Genomic DNA, 14,747 nt, shown 5'->3' on the forward strand with positions numbered 1-14,747 from the left:
GTTAATGCGCCAGATTATGAAATCAAAGGACAAATTCTACACATGGTAACTAACCAATGCCAATTCAGTGGTGCACCGAATGAAGATCCTAACCAACACCTTCGTACGTTTAAAAGAATTTGTACACTATTCAAAATCCGAGAAGTGGAAGATGAGCAGATCTATCTCATGTTGTTTCCGTGGACTTTAAAAGGAGAAGCCAAAGATTGGTTAGAATCATTACCTGAAGGGGCGATTGACACATGGGATGTCTTAGTTGAAAAATTTCTTCAAAGATTCTTTCCGGCATCTAAAGCCGTGAGACTTCAAGGAGAAATTGTTACGTTCACACAAAAGCCAAATGAAACATTATATGAGGCGTGGACAAGATTCGGAAGGATGTTGAGAGGATGTCCTCAACACGGTTTAGACACTTATCAAATAGTACAAATATTCTACCAAGGTGTCAACGTTGCTACACGAAAAGACATCGACATAACAGCTGGTGGTTCCATTATGAAGAAAACTGCAACTGAAGCTTACAAAATTATTGATAACACAGCCTCCCACTCGCATGAGTGGCACCAAGAAATAGATATTTTTCGTTCATCTAAAGTGGCTAGAGCCGATTCTAGCCATGACTTTGATTCCGTTTCAGCAAAAATAGATGCTTTCGAAAGACGAATGGAAAAGATGAATAAAGATATTCACGCAATACGAATCAGTTGTGAGCTATGCGGTGGACCACACTTATTGAAAGATTGTCACATTGAACCAACGATGGAACAACGAGAGAATGTTTCCTATATGAACCAAAGGCCGGGAAATAATTATCAAAATAATTATCAACCGCCAAGGCTAAACTTAAATCGAAATCAAAACATTCTTTACAATCCAAAAGGACCCGAAAATAACTGGTATAACCAACAAGGTCTGAATAACCAACCAACTCAAAACAACACTTTCAATCAACAAAGACCTGGCTTATATAAACCACAACAACAAACTGAAGAGAAAAAGTCAAATATGGAAGACGTGGTATTCAAGCTAGTTGAATCTCAAACACAATTTATTGAAACTCAAACCCAAACGAACGAGAGGTTTGATCAGTCATTAAGAACTCAACAAGCTTCCATTTTGAATCTAGAAAAACACGTAGGTACTCTTGCTAGCATGATGAGTGAGAGGGAACAAGGAAAACTACCGAGTAATACTGAAGTAAATCCTCGGAAAGAGAATGTTAATATGGTGTCAACAAATTCTGAAAAACCAGCTCCAGAAGATGGGAAGGTTTTAGATGTGAGTAACAATGAAGAAGTTACACCACCACCACCATCCGAGTATGTAAAGCCAGTGGTGACACCATACAAACCACCCATCCCGTTTCCAAGAAAAGGAGTTGAGTATGAGCAAGTAATAAGTAATAAAGATTGTGATACTTCTAGAAAGAAGAAGAAGAAAAAGAATAAGAAAGTACAAGAAACAAAAGCCGTAGAAGTAAACCCGGTGAAGACAGTTCCACCAAAACCTCCACCTAGGGTAGGTGATCCGGGTGAATTTATTGTTCCTTGTCTACTTAGTGATTGTGTCATGTATGATGCACTAGCAGATTTAGGTGCAAGTGTAAGTGTTATGCCTCTTTCCTTATATAAGAGATTAGGTGTAGGTAAGTTAAGTCCAACGGATATGAGTGTTCGACTCTTTGATCAAACCATTAAGCACCCAGTTGGAATTGCTGATAACCTACCCGTTCAAGTAGGCAATTTAACCTTTCTAGTCGAATTTATTGTCATTGACATAGAAGAGGACCCAAACATTCCTCTAATTTTAGGTCAGCCATTCTTTGCGTTCACCGGGGCGTTATTTGATGTAGGAAATGGAAGAATGACACTTAAAAGTGGTGACAAATCGTTCACCTTTATGATTCGAAAGTCTAAATCTCCACCAGCCAAAACCGTTGAACCAGTAAAAACAATTGGTAAGAACCATGTGTTTTTACCAACTCCAACGGTAATACTTAGCAATAATGAAACGCCTAAGTGTGGGGAAAATGAAGTAACACCTAATGATGACATGATAACAAAGAACCCCGTTGTTGATACGAAATTAAATGATCCCGTTATTAATAGTTCAATGAAGAAACTTATTAAACGGATTCGCGATGCTAGAACCAAGGGGAACTTTAAGTTATGTAACCGGTTAGTATCCAATCTATCACCTAAAGAAAAGGAGAAACTAGTTGAAATTGTGGATATTACACAGGAATCCGACCAATGGCTTAAAGAAAAAGTCACGGATATGCAAGTTGATTATGGACCAAGAGAAATTAACGATGAAGTTAATCACAATTTTGACACCACGGCTACCTAAGTGTGGGGAGATTCAAATGTTCTAAAAAGAAAATGCTATCTAGAGTTAGTTGTTTGGTTCTCGTGTAGTTCCGAGAATGGAACCCGATTGGTCTTTCCCTAGCAGACCCTAAAGAACTAGTCTTCTCCCCCCATTCTGAATTTTTATTTTTTTTTAGGTTTTTACAAAATGAAGACTGCCTGTGAACTAAACCATGGTCTAATGCTACACGCTTTGATCACTAAACGTAATAATGACATACTACCGAGTGAATTAGTATCAGTAATCAGAGAAAGAATGGACGGAGTTAGAAAAGAATCCAGATGCGAAGATAATAAGTTACAATTTGGTAAAGGAAAATCAAAATCCGCAGCGAAAAGAAGAGCACGACACCTAGAACGATGTCACAAATGCGGAAAATGGTCACATGGAGGTAAATGTTCAAATAATCAAACCTATTCAAATACCGAATTTGTTACTTTATGCAGAGACGGACCGTTCATATGTTTAGAAGAAAAGACACTGAATGCTCGAGGTTACGCCTATGTAGCCATGGAAAACCAATTAAACCGACTATCTTATGAATGGGATAGATCATATAACTAAGAAATCTATTTCACAGGTATGTCTGTACAGTTTTTATTTTTATTTTTATTTTTAACCTTTTGATAATAAACGCTAATTTGTTCGCTAAAAAGTATTAAATTGGTATTGAATAAAATTAGGTTTGGCGATCGAAATTATTGATATCATTCAAAAATTTATTACATCACTGCGAAATTTAACGTTTATTCTTAAGGTATAAATATCTTTAAACAATCAACCCAAAATATTTCAAAAATTCGTCATGAGTTAAATTAGGTCTTGGAACCGAAATTACTTTACCGAAAAGAGGGGCGCATATTTTTGATAATATTTGATTGATTAAAGTGGGATAAAAAGACAAAAAGATTTTTAATTTTATTTTTACCATATTTTTAAAATTAATATTTAAATCTTAAATTAATATTGTAAACTTTGTAAAAACAATATATTTAAAATTGTAAATATTTGAAAAATTAATATAAGTTTGATATGAATTTATAAATTTTTAAATCAAGTTTGGTGTGAATTTTTAATTTTTAAAATATAAATTTTTAATTTTATGCATTTCAAATTTTAAGTTTGGTGTGAATTTTTAATATTAATTTTGAATTTCATATTTAAGTTGTGTGAATTTAAAAACAAAAATTTACTTTATCTCATTAAGTTAAGAATATGATTTTTAAAATTCGTCGTAAGTTGAAGACTAGGTCTTTGAACCGAAATTGCTTTACCCGAGGGAGGGACGAGAACTTTTATTATCATTATTTTTAATCTTATTGAATTAGAGTATGCCAAAAACATTGAAAAAACCCAAAAATCTTAGCTTTTAAAACAATCGCTACAAAAAGACAAATTTTAAAAATTTTGTCGAAGGACAGACTAGGACATCGATCCGAAACGACCTCGTCCTAAATAACAAGGGAAACAAAATTTTAAAATTAATTACTTAATTGTTTTAATAAGTTAATGATTATAAAAAAAAAAAAAAAAAAAAAAAACCAAACTCCGCGACTCGCGGAGTTTGGAGCATAAATCTCCGCGACTCGCGGAGGGACCAATTTACAGGAAAAAAATATACCCGCAGAACAGATCAGTCCCCAACCCAAAACAAAAACATACTGCGAAAATAGCTGCGAAAAAACCCGAAAACCACCCCCAAAAATCCCAATTTTTAACCGTTAATCACCAAATTTTTTGCTAAAATCATGTTGAGAAGGATGCTATCTAAGAATTACTCAAGAAAAACGGTAAATTTCTACACCTAAACACCATTTAATCCGAAATTTGGTGTTCTTGAGCAAATTTTTCCCCAATTTGATTTTGATGCTTTTTAGTGTAATTAGACTTAAATTGTTTATATATTATGCTTGTATAACCTATAATGATGCTGTTTAACATGATTAGAAGCCTTAAACTTCAAATTTTGAATAATCTAGGGTTTGTGTTCTTGAGCAAATTTGGGGCTTTTTGATATAAACAGGTTATGGCCGATTTTTGTCATGAATTGTTGCTAAATTGAGTAGTGTAACATGTCTAGGTAGTTAAATGATCCAAACTTTGAGCCTAAACATGATTTTGAGAATTAAAGTGGACTTTTTCAAGTCTAATATTCATGAACTTGATTTTTGAAAGATAATGCCATTTGAGACTTTTTTTTGATTGCTAGTAATGATTATTTTGACATGTTATTTGAGTTGAATGCTTATGAACTTGGCGAACATTTTCGTATATGCTTATTTGAAAAAGTGTAGATTTGATGAAAATATGAAAATGAGCTTAAGTTTGATATAAATTGATAATGTCATTGTAATTATTTTGATTGATGATTTTGCTGACACTAATGCATATTTGGATGCACAAAAATTGTGTTTGATGTGTTTTGCAGAATGAAAGGGGTGAATCTTCATCCCAAGCCCGCAATGCTCCTGCTGAGATTTTGGAACAACAGGAGGTGGATAACTACTACAAGCAGGATGTACCTCATCCAGTCATGACCTTTTCTGATATGCACTTGGAAGAGTTGCACCCGAACCTGAGATTTGACAGACTTTGGATAGATTATCCAAAATATCAAAGGGGTTTGCATACTCTTCATTCTAAGGTTGTTGAGGTACCGAGGGTCATAGAATGGGGACCCTTAGAAGCTGTAGAATTGGCCGGGCCAATTAGGGAATTACTTGTACAGAGGTATGGTAATTCTTCTTTTAATGACTGGATATGTTTATTCACCATACGTAGACCTGTATATAAAGTATGGTGTGAAGAATTGTTATGTAGTATAGAGTTGAATGATCGGGTAGCTAGTTTAACCGATCGTTCTTTTATTAGATTTTTGTTAGGCGGTTCGATGCGCCACATGTCTTTACTGGACATGGCTCAGGCTTTACGTATATATACGCCTGAGGAGTTAGCGTCTGCCGATTGTAGAGGATTGATACTAAACGGTAGAAAGATAGATGAAAATTTTGATACACACGGTGTGTGGAGTCAAATGACAAGCCATCACTGTTTCAAAGGGGGAAATTACTCTTATTTGGATATAGATAGAGCCGAATTAAGAGTGATACATAGGTTTTTAGCTAATTCGATTACACAAAGGGGTAAAAACAAGGAAAAAGTAAATGAACAGGATTTGTTTTACCATATGTGTATTCGAGACCCACAAAGCGCTGTAAGTATACCATATTGTGTGGGTTATTATTTATCAGCTATGGTTCGGGGGATGCGACCACATAGCATAATAGAAGGTGGTATTTTTATTACTTTGATTGGTGAATATCTCGGTGTGGATATAAGTCGGGGGGGATTATTACTAGAAGAGCCGGAACCCCGCGATACTATAGGCTTAAATGTATACCATGGTGCGAAAGTTTTGAAGAGGCGAAATAACGCCGCAGTACGATACCATGGTAGACATCCACAGGTGGAGAGAAACCAGCAGCAAGGTAATGTAGAAGGGGGGAATGAGATGCAAGAAATGCATAGGTTTATAGCTTCTCAGGAATACGAAAATGCTAGACAGAGAGCATTTGAAGATTGGCAAGTTCATCAGAACCAAATCATAGCTCATTGCTAACATATAGGTAGAAACTATATTCCTACACCGAAACCCATCTTCCCTCCTTGGTCTATAGAGATGCAGCCACCATATCCTACGTATGACCCTGCCGAAGCATTCTATAGCACTTATGGTTATGCCTGGAACCCCTATTGGTACCAATATCATCCTTAGTATACTTATTATTTTTTTATTTTTTTTATTTTGTAATTTGTAATTATTGATACGTTTAATACTTTTGTTAATATTGTAATCATTTTTATAATTGTCTAACTTTTATTCTTAGATTTTAATAATTTTTGAATGTGGGGTAATATACCAAACTTCAAAAATATGTATATATGTTTGCAGTTTATCTTATGTACACAACAGGGTAAAACAACGCATTTTCAAAGACTGGCATTAAGTTCAGCAAAAGCAACTAATTTTGACGACAAGATGCAAAATATATGTGAAATAACAACAAGACGGAATGAACAAATGATGTGCACCATTTATCATTCAGCAAACAAACGCCAATATATTTGGAAACTTTGGTAAAATTTAATCATTTTCACACAAATCACCCTCAATAATTTAAATTGTTACTGATTTCTTGCAAATGAGGGCATTGCAAGATCTTAAGTGTGGGAAGGGGTTAAATTCTTTCGGATTTTAAAATTTTTTACTTTATACACTTGGTTACCATTAAAAATACTAGTAAAGCAGTAGTTGTATTAGAATCTAGTGCTCTCTGATAATAAAGAACAGCCCTAGTCTTATATACTGACTACCCAATTCTAGTAAAATTTTTCAAAATTTTCAATTAAATGAATTCAAATCATGTTTATACATATTTATGAATGATAAAACTAGGTTTTAACACCGAAATTATTGTTACCTCAAAAAGGACATAAATTGAGAAACAAACTAAAATGTTAAAATTCATTTAAAATGGAATAGAGGACGATAAAAAGGAAAATAAAAGCCAAGTGTGGGAAAATTTACCAAGTTATCTTAAACATATGTCACATATATCTGTAACAAATAACTGAAAATACTTTTGCTTTGGACTAAATTAAACTATTTTACCCGATGAAAGAAAAGAAGAGATGGATCTACACGATGAATCAATTCCATCATTAAAAGAAAGTAAAGTCTACTGAAAAAGAAACGCGCTTCTTGATTTAGGTCATGAAGTTGTCGTCCAGACCAGCTGTAGGTTGACGAAAAATCTAGAAAAGTCATCACTAAAATCAGCAGAAAATCCACGGACCTCAGCATTAAACAGGGTCGCCAAGTGGTCAGATTTATCCTAACCATGAGAAGGATTTATCTCGTACAATGGGGGGGCACCATGCAAATTAGCTGGATAAGACTAATGAATCAGATCCCCAGAAAGGATAATCTCCTTAAAGATTAAAAATCAGCTTTTAAGACTGATATTACTCAATCCTAGAGATTGACCTTAAAGATTGAGAATTACAAACTCATGGAATTCAATGATATCTAAACTCGAGCTTGAACGAGAAAATATTTTGATCAAAATTACAAACCGATTTGTTTTCTGAAAACCCTATTTTCAATGCGTTCATTACCATTGAACGTAAAATCCTAGGAATTCACCTGGAATTCATTAGGTCACCTGAACTAAATCGGGTGTCAACCGTAAGAACGGTGGTTGCATAGTGGTCAAAGACAGGACCTTGTGCCAGACCAAAAAATTATAAGGGTGAGCTTTACTATTGCTCCTACCAAGGATAGTAATTGCGTCCGACACGTTATAGACCATAATTAAAAGCATGTCAGGGGACATTGCCTTAACAGTTGCTTGTTCAACGCTTTCCTTTACAACCGGACGGTAGTTTACCGAAAGGTAATATACGGGACAAGTAAACTGGACGTGTTGCTTTCCAAATATAAGGTTAGCAAGTGGGTGACACAAAACCGCAAGTTTTGAGCTAAAATTTTCAAATCTAAAACCCACCAAACCCACAAAAAAAAAATATTTTGCAAACACCAGTAAAGGGTTATTCCGGAAAACTTATCTAGGGTAAAAACTAGATTTCAAAAGATCAAATGTTTTCATAAAGATCCAATTTCCTTAATGGATCTAAATTTTTATAGTCATGTGGGACTGTAAACCATATCGTTACTACCATTGTTTATACCGCCGTATAGAAATCACTGATGTACAAAGTGTGAAGAATAAAGAAGTGATTCTAGTATTTCAAGACAATATTGCTTGAGGACAAGCAACGCTCAAGTGTGGGAATATTTGATAATGCTAAAAACGAACATATATTTCATAGCATTATTCCTCAAGAAAGACAAGCTTTTAGTTGCAATTGTTCTATTTACAAGTGATATTCGTTTAAATAATAAAAGGTGAAGACAAAAGACAGATTCGACGAATTGAAGACGCAAACGACCAAAAAGCTCAAAAGAACAAAAGACAATCAAAGAGGTTCCAATTATTGATAAGAAACATCTCGAAATCACAAGAGTACAAGATTCAAAACGCAAAGTACAAAATATAAAATTGTACGCAAGGACGTTCGAAAATCCGGAACCGGGACCAGAGTCAACTCTTAACGCTCGACGCAACGGACTAAAAATTACAAGTTAACTATGTATATAAATATAATATAATATATAATTAATTATATTAATTATATATATATATTATATATATAATAAAAACCGTCGGCAGAGAAAGACTCCAAGGGTGTGAGCTGTAAATTCATTCTCCGCGACTCGCGGAGTTTGAAGAGGATTTTGCCGCGAGTCGCGGAGCCCCAAAATTCGAAAATCCCTATAAAGCCAACCGAATTCTGATCAAAATTCATAATCTATTCTCTCTTCTCTCATATATACGTAAAATATATATATATAATTTATATTTTAATTTTAATTTTAATTATAATTCTAATAATAAGGGTATGTTAGCGAATGTTGTAAGGGTGTAAGTCGAAATTCTGTCCGTGTAACGCTACGCTATTTTTAATCATTGTAAGTTATGTTCAACCTTTTTACATTAATGTCTCGTAGCTAAGTAATTATTATGCTTATCTAAAACGAAGTAATCATGATGTTGGGCTAATTACTAAAATTGGGTAATTGGGCTTTGTACCATAATTGGGGTTTGGACAAAAAAACGACACTTGTGGAAATTAGACTATGGGCTATTAATGGGCTTTATATTTGTTTAACTAAATGATAGTTTGTTAATGTTAATATAAAGATTTACAATTGGGCGTCCCTATAAATTACCATATACACTCGATCGGACACGATGGGCGGGGTATTTATATGTACGAATAATCGTTCATTTAACCGGACACGGGAATGAATTAATAGCCACTAGAATAATTAAAACAGGGGTGAAATTACATTCAAGGGTACTTGGTGTAATTGCTAACAAAGTAGTAAAACCTTGGTTTACACGCAGTTGATAACCTGGTGTATTCATTAAACAAAGTATTAAAACCTTGTTACAATTCGAACCCCCAATTAGTTGGAATATTTAACTTCGGGTATAATAATAATTTGACGAGGACACTCGCACTTTATATTTATGACTGATGGACTGTTATGGACAAAAACCAGACGGACATATTAAATAATCCAGGACAAAGGACAATTAACCCATGGGCATAAAACTAAAATCAACACGTCAAACATCATGATTACGGAAGTTTAAATAAGCATAATTCTTTTATTTCATATTTAATTTCCTTTATTTTATATTTAATTGCACTTCTAATTATCGCATTTTTATTTATTGTTATTTAATCGCACTTTTAATTATCGTACTTTTTACTTATCGCAAGTTTATTTTATCGCACTTTTATTATTCGCAATTTCATTATCGTTATTTACTTTACGCTTTAATTTAAGTCTTGTATTTATTTTATATTTTACATTAGGTTTTAACTGCGACTAAAGTCTTAAAATCGACAAACCGGTCATTAAACGGTAAAAACCCCCCTTTATAATAATAATATTACTTATATATATATTTGTATTTTTATAAAAGTAAACTAATATAGCGTTGAGCTTTGTTTAAAGATTTCCCTGTGGAACGAACCGGACTTACTAAAAACTACACTACTGTACGATTAGGTACACTGCCTATAAGTGTTGTAGCAAGGTTTAAGTATATCCATTCTATAAATAAATAAATATCTTGTGTAAAATTGTATCGTATTTAATAGTATTTCCTTGTAAAAATTAATAGTATTTTATACCCCTCTGCTTTGACATCATCTGACAACCCCAACCGGACTGGACGACCAGTATTCAACGGTTGCACAGTACTTCGTTTCGTGACTACACTTGGTACGGTGTAGTAAGATTTCATAATAAAGGGAATATGCGACGTGATTAAATGTTAAGTATGGTTACCAAGTGCTCAACCACTTAGAATATTTTTATTAAAATGTTTACATATGAAATCTTGTGGTCTATATTTATATCGCTGCCGGCATTAAACCTATATCTCACCAACTTTATGTTGACGTTTTAAACATGTCTATTCTCAGGTGATAACTAAAAGCTTCCGCTGCAACATGTTGAATTTAAGCAAGATCTTGAGTATGCATATTTGTGTCAAAAATAAAACTGCATATCCGAGGAATTGTAATGTAAAATATGCTAGAAATCGTATTGTTATCATCACATGTAAAGTTTGTAAGTCTAAGATTATCGCTAAACGATAATCATCTTTATATTGTCTAAAGCTTGTATTAACATAAGAGTTATGGTTTGTAATGTAAAATAAATGCAGTTGTTCTTTTAAAAAAATGTCGCATATAGAGGTCAATACCTCGCAATGAAATCATACGTTATCTAACTCGTTCTTATGGTTAAGGACGGGTTATGACACATTCGAACCACCATCCTTCACCCTACATCACCACCACCTTCGATACCCCACAACCACCGTGACCATTGCACTGCTACTGCCGGTATAATCTGTTTCTACTTGTCACCACCTCCCACCACCTTAAAACCACTAACACCATCATTCAACCATCTTCAACTCGATCATTGCTCCTATTTCCTTAGTTCAATTACAGCGAAATACCACCAACAAATCACCACGTTTGGGCAGCCACTTGTTGCTACTCCTTCTTGTTTTAACAGCCGGAACAAACATTGTAAACCACCACCAATTATCCCATCTGTGATGCTAATTTCCGCTACCAAAAGCAGCCACCTGCAACCGCTATGTACCTGTTTCTACTGCTGTTTTTCAATCCGAACCCACCACTAAAACAACCACCACTAACGCTGCTACTTATTCCTGTTTTGCTGCTGCTACTCTCACTGTTGCTTTTTCTGTTTGAAAGCAAACCCAACCACACCTTCACCTGCAGCTATGATGATGATATGTGTATGATGATGATGACGATGAGAAGATGATACATGAAGAATGAGTGATGATGATAAGATGATCATGATGATGTTGATAAACGAAGGAGACGATGAATAGTTGATGATGAGCTGTGATGAAGACGATGGAAAAATGATGATGGTGATGATGATGGTGTTCTGTGATGATGTTAATGGAAAATAAAGATGATGATGTTCGTTGATGAAGTGAAGGTGATGATGTACACGATGATGGTGATGTACAGTGACGACGAGATGATTGATTGATGATGATGGTTAAGATTATGATAATGATGATGATGATGGTTAAGATTATGATGAGGATTAGCGAATGGAAGTGATGATGATGATTATGATTTGAGAAGATGATGGATGATAATATAAAATGATGATGATGATATGCATGATGATTATGATGGTATATTTATTATTATTATTACCTTTATTATTATTATTATTATTATTATTATTATTATTATTATTATTATTATTATTATTATTATTATTATTATTATTATTATTATTATTATTATTATTATTATTATTATTATTATTATTATTATGATTATGATTATGATTATGATTATGATTATGATTATGATTATGATTATGATTATGATTATGATTATGATTATGATTATGATTATGATTATCATTATTAAGATTATTATTATTAAATGAATAAATAGATATTATTATTATTATTATTATTATTGTTATTATTCTTATTATTATTATTATTGTTATTATTATTATTATTATTATTTTAAACATTATTATTATTATTATTATTATTGTATTATTATTATTATTATTATTATTATTGTCATTATTATTATTATTATTATTATTATTATTATTATTATTATTATTAATATTACTATTAATATTATTATTATTATTACAACAAATATTATTTATATAAAATATATTTATTACATATATCATAGATATACTAATATTACTTAATATTATGTTTTTAAAATATTAACTAATATAATATTAACTATATTGATATAACATTAATAAATTATATATCATATACATATTATAATATATGATAAATATTAATATAATTATATATAAGGATATTAATCTTAATACATTATAAAATATATATAAACTTAGTTGATTAAAATTATATGTGTTAATATATATTAATGATATAGGTTTGTGAATCCGAGGTCAACCCTGCATTTGTTCAGTACCGTCGTATGCATATTTTGCTACAAAATATCGTATTGTGAGTTCATTTAATCCCTTTTTACTAAATGCTTTTGCAATATATATTTTTGGGCTGAGAAAACATGAAATGCTTTTATAAATGTTTGACGAGATAGACACAAGCAAAATATTCCTCGAATGAATTATTATACAGACGAGAGGTTCGGTAGGTTATTATACCGAATATTTCCCCTGATTTTTATAGCTTGGTAGCCTAAGAATTAGTGTTTATTATAATTGCCACTAATTGACGCGAATCCTAAAGATAGATCTATTGGGCCTAACAAACCCCATCCAGGTTATGGATGCTTTAGTACTTAGAGGATATTATTATACAGGAGATACCTGTTTTAAACAGACGAGAGGTTCTGTATTTATCATACTGATTGCTTTATGCCTGTATGTTTTGGGGATATTCTTTATGCGCTTTATATGTTAAGGTCGGTTACCAGGCAAGGTTATATATAGAGAGAATGATTTTTATACACAGGTTATGTGTATGTTATTTTGTACACGAGATATGTGTACGGTTATTAAGATTTATGAAAAATGGCTCTGTACACGATTACAGGTGGGTATAGGATACGGACCCATTTGTGCCATGCATATTTAAACCTTATGGTCTATCAAAATTACTGAATTTTATTGTTTATGATAAACATATGAACTCACCAACCCTTTGGTTGACACTTTTAAGAATGTTTATTCTCAGGTAATAAAGACATCTTCTGCTGTGCATTTGCTCAATTTAAAGATTGTTACATGGAGTCGTTCATGCATATTTCAAAAGACGTTGCATTCAAGTCGTTTGATTTCAAAAAGACTTTTATGACAGATTAGTCATTCATATTGGGAAACATATATCATTTGTATCAAAAGGTTATATTTTGAAATGAGTTGTCTTTTAAAAGAATGCAATGTTTGTAAAACGTATCATATATATGTCAGTACCTCGCAATGGGACCAGATGATGATGATGATGTATTCGTCCAGGTGGATTTGGACGGGTCTTCACAATACTTAATCCTTAGAGGGTTACTAGAATTAATATGATTAATATATTAATCGAAGAACTTATTTCGGATGATGAAATACAAAGAAAACATAACAGTTATGATAACTGCAAAATGTGTCTTTCGAGACTGGGAATCACACGGTTATTACATAAATAATTATTTTAGTAATTATTCACTTAGGAAAAAATTATTTTTTATTGGTTTAATTAATAAATAAAATGCGTGGATTTCGTTTTAACGTACGGTTGACGTATCAAGAAAACGGTTTAGCGAAACTAGACCAAACGACCACCTAGCTAAACAAAACGAGCCCATGGATCCATTCGGCCGAATCCATGCCCCACTCTCTTTGGTTTGTTTTTTTGGGCCATTTATTAATATAAACCATGACTTAATCTAGTTACGGCCTTAATATGATCTTTTAAACTTGAACGTATTATCTATTTCTCTACAACCCTAAAGTGATCGGCATTTTGCCTCCCTCTCTTCTCTTGGTCGACCGAACCATCACCATCACTAATTCACCATCAAAAATTGATAATTTGCGTGTGCTTGTTTGAGAAGAATCGATCCCCGCGTGATTACCTACATATTGATACAACTAATTGCTTATTTGGTAGTAAGAATCCTCAAACCATAGAACTTAAATTCAGTTTTTTTTAAGACTCATATTGTATAGTTGTCCTTGCTCATGTCCATGGTCTTGTGTATGTGTAATTGTACTTAATTTGTTCGTATATGCAATTTACCGAAAACTCGTATTTGAAATAGGCCATAACTGGACTTTTGATTCATAATCTGTAAATTATGATTATATATTTAGAAAGCTCTCGAAAAATTATTAAGTTTACGTTTAAGAATCACTTGTTATCGATAAAGGGTTTGCTCGTTATGCTTGATTAAAAATTTTCGACTTGTTTGATGTGTATAACAGATTTCTAGATTAATTGATATGTGTTATGGAATGTGAAATATTCATATACATATAGCTTATGATAAACTATGAAATTTGCACCTAGATATTGTCCGAATCGGATAAGTGAATCACTTGTTATGTATATATGAATGTTATGTAACGATTGTTGTCAATGCTAGTCAAAACATGACTAAATTAATAAATAGAAAGATTTATGGAAAATAGAACTTTATTATTTAAAACT

General features: G+C 32.6%; 1 non-coding gene across 1 annotated transcript; it reads right to left on the minus strand.

Annotated features, from left to right (window-relative positions):
* Positions 1-300: 300 nt before the first annotated feature.
* Positions 301-407, minus strand: LOC139850883 (small nucleolar RNA R71). Its single transcript, XR_011760259.1, has one exon. It is a non-coding gene; the product is annotated as a small nucleolar RNA R71 (small nucleolar RNA).
* Positions 408-14,747: the final 14,340 nt, after the last annotated feature.

Source organism: Rutidosis leptorrhynchoides, chromosome 5 (assembly GCF_046630445.1).
Source record: "Rutidosis leptorrhynchoides isolate AG116_Rl617_1_P2 chromosome 5, CSIRO_AGI_Rlap_v1, whole genome shotgun sequence".
NCBI classification, from domain to species: Eukaryota; Viridiplantae; Streptophyta; class Magnoliopsida; order Asterales; family Asteraceae; genus Rutidosis; species Rutidosis leptorrhynchoides.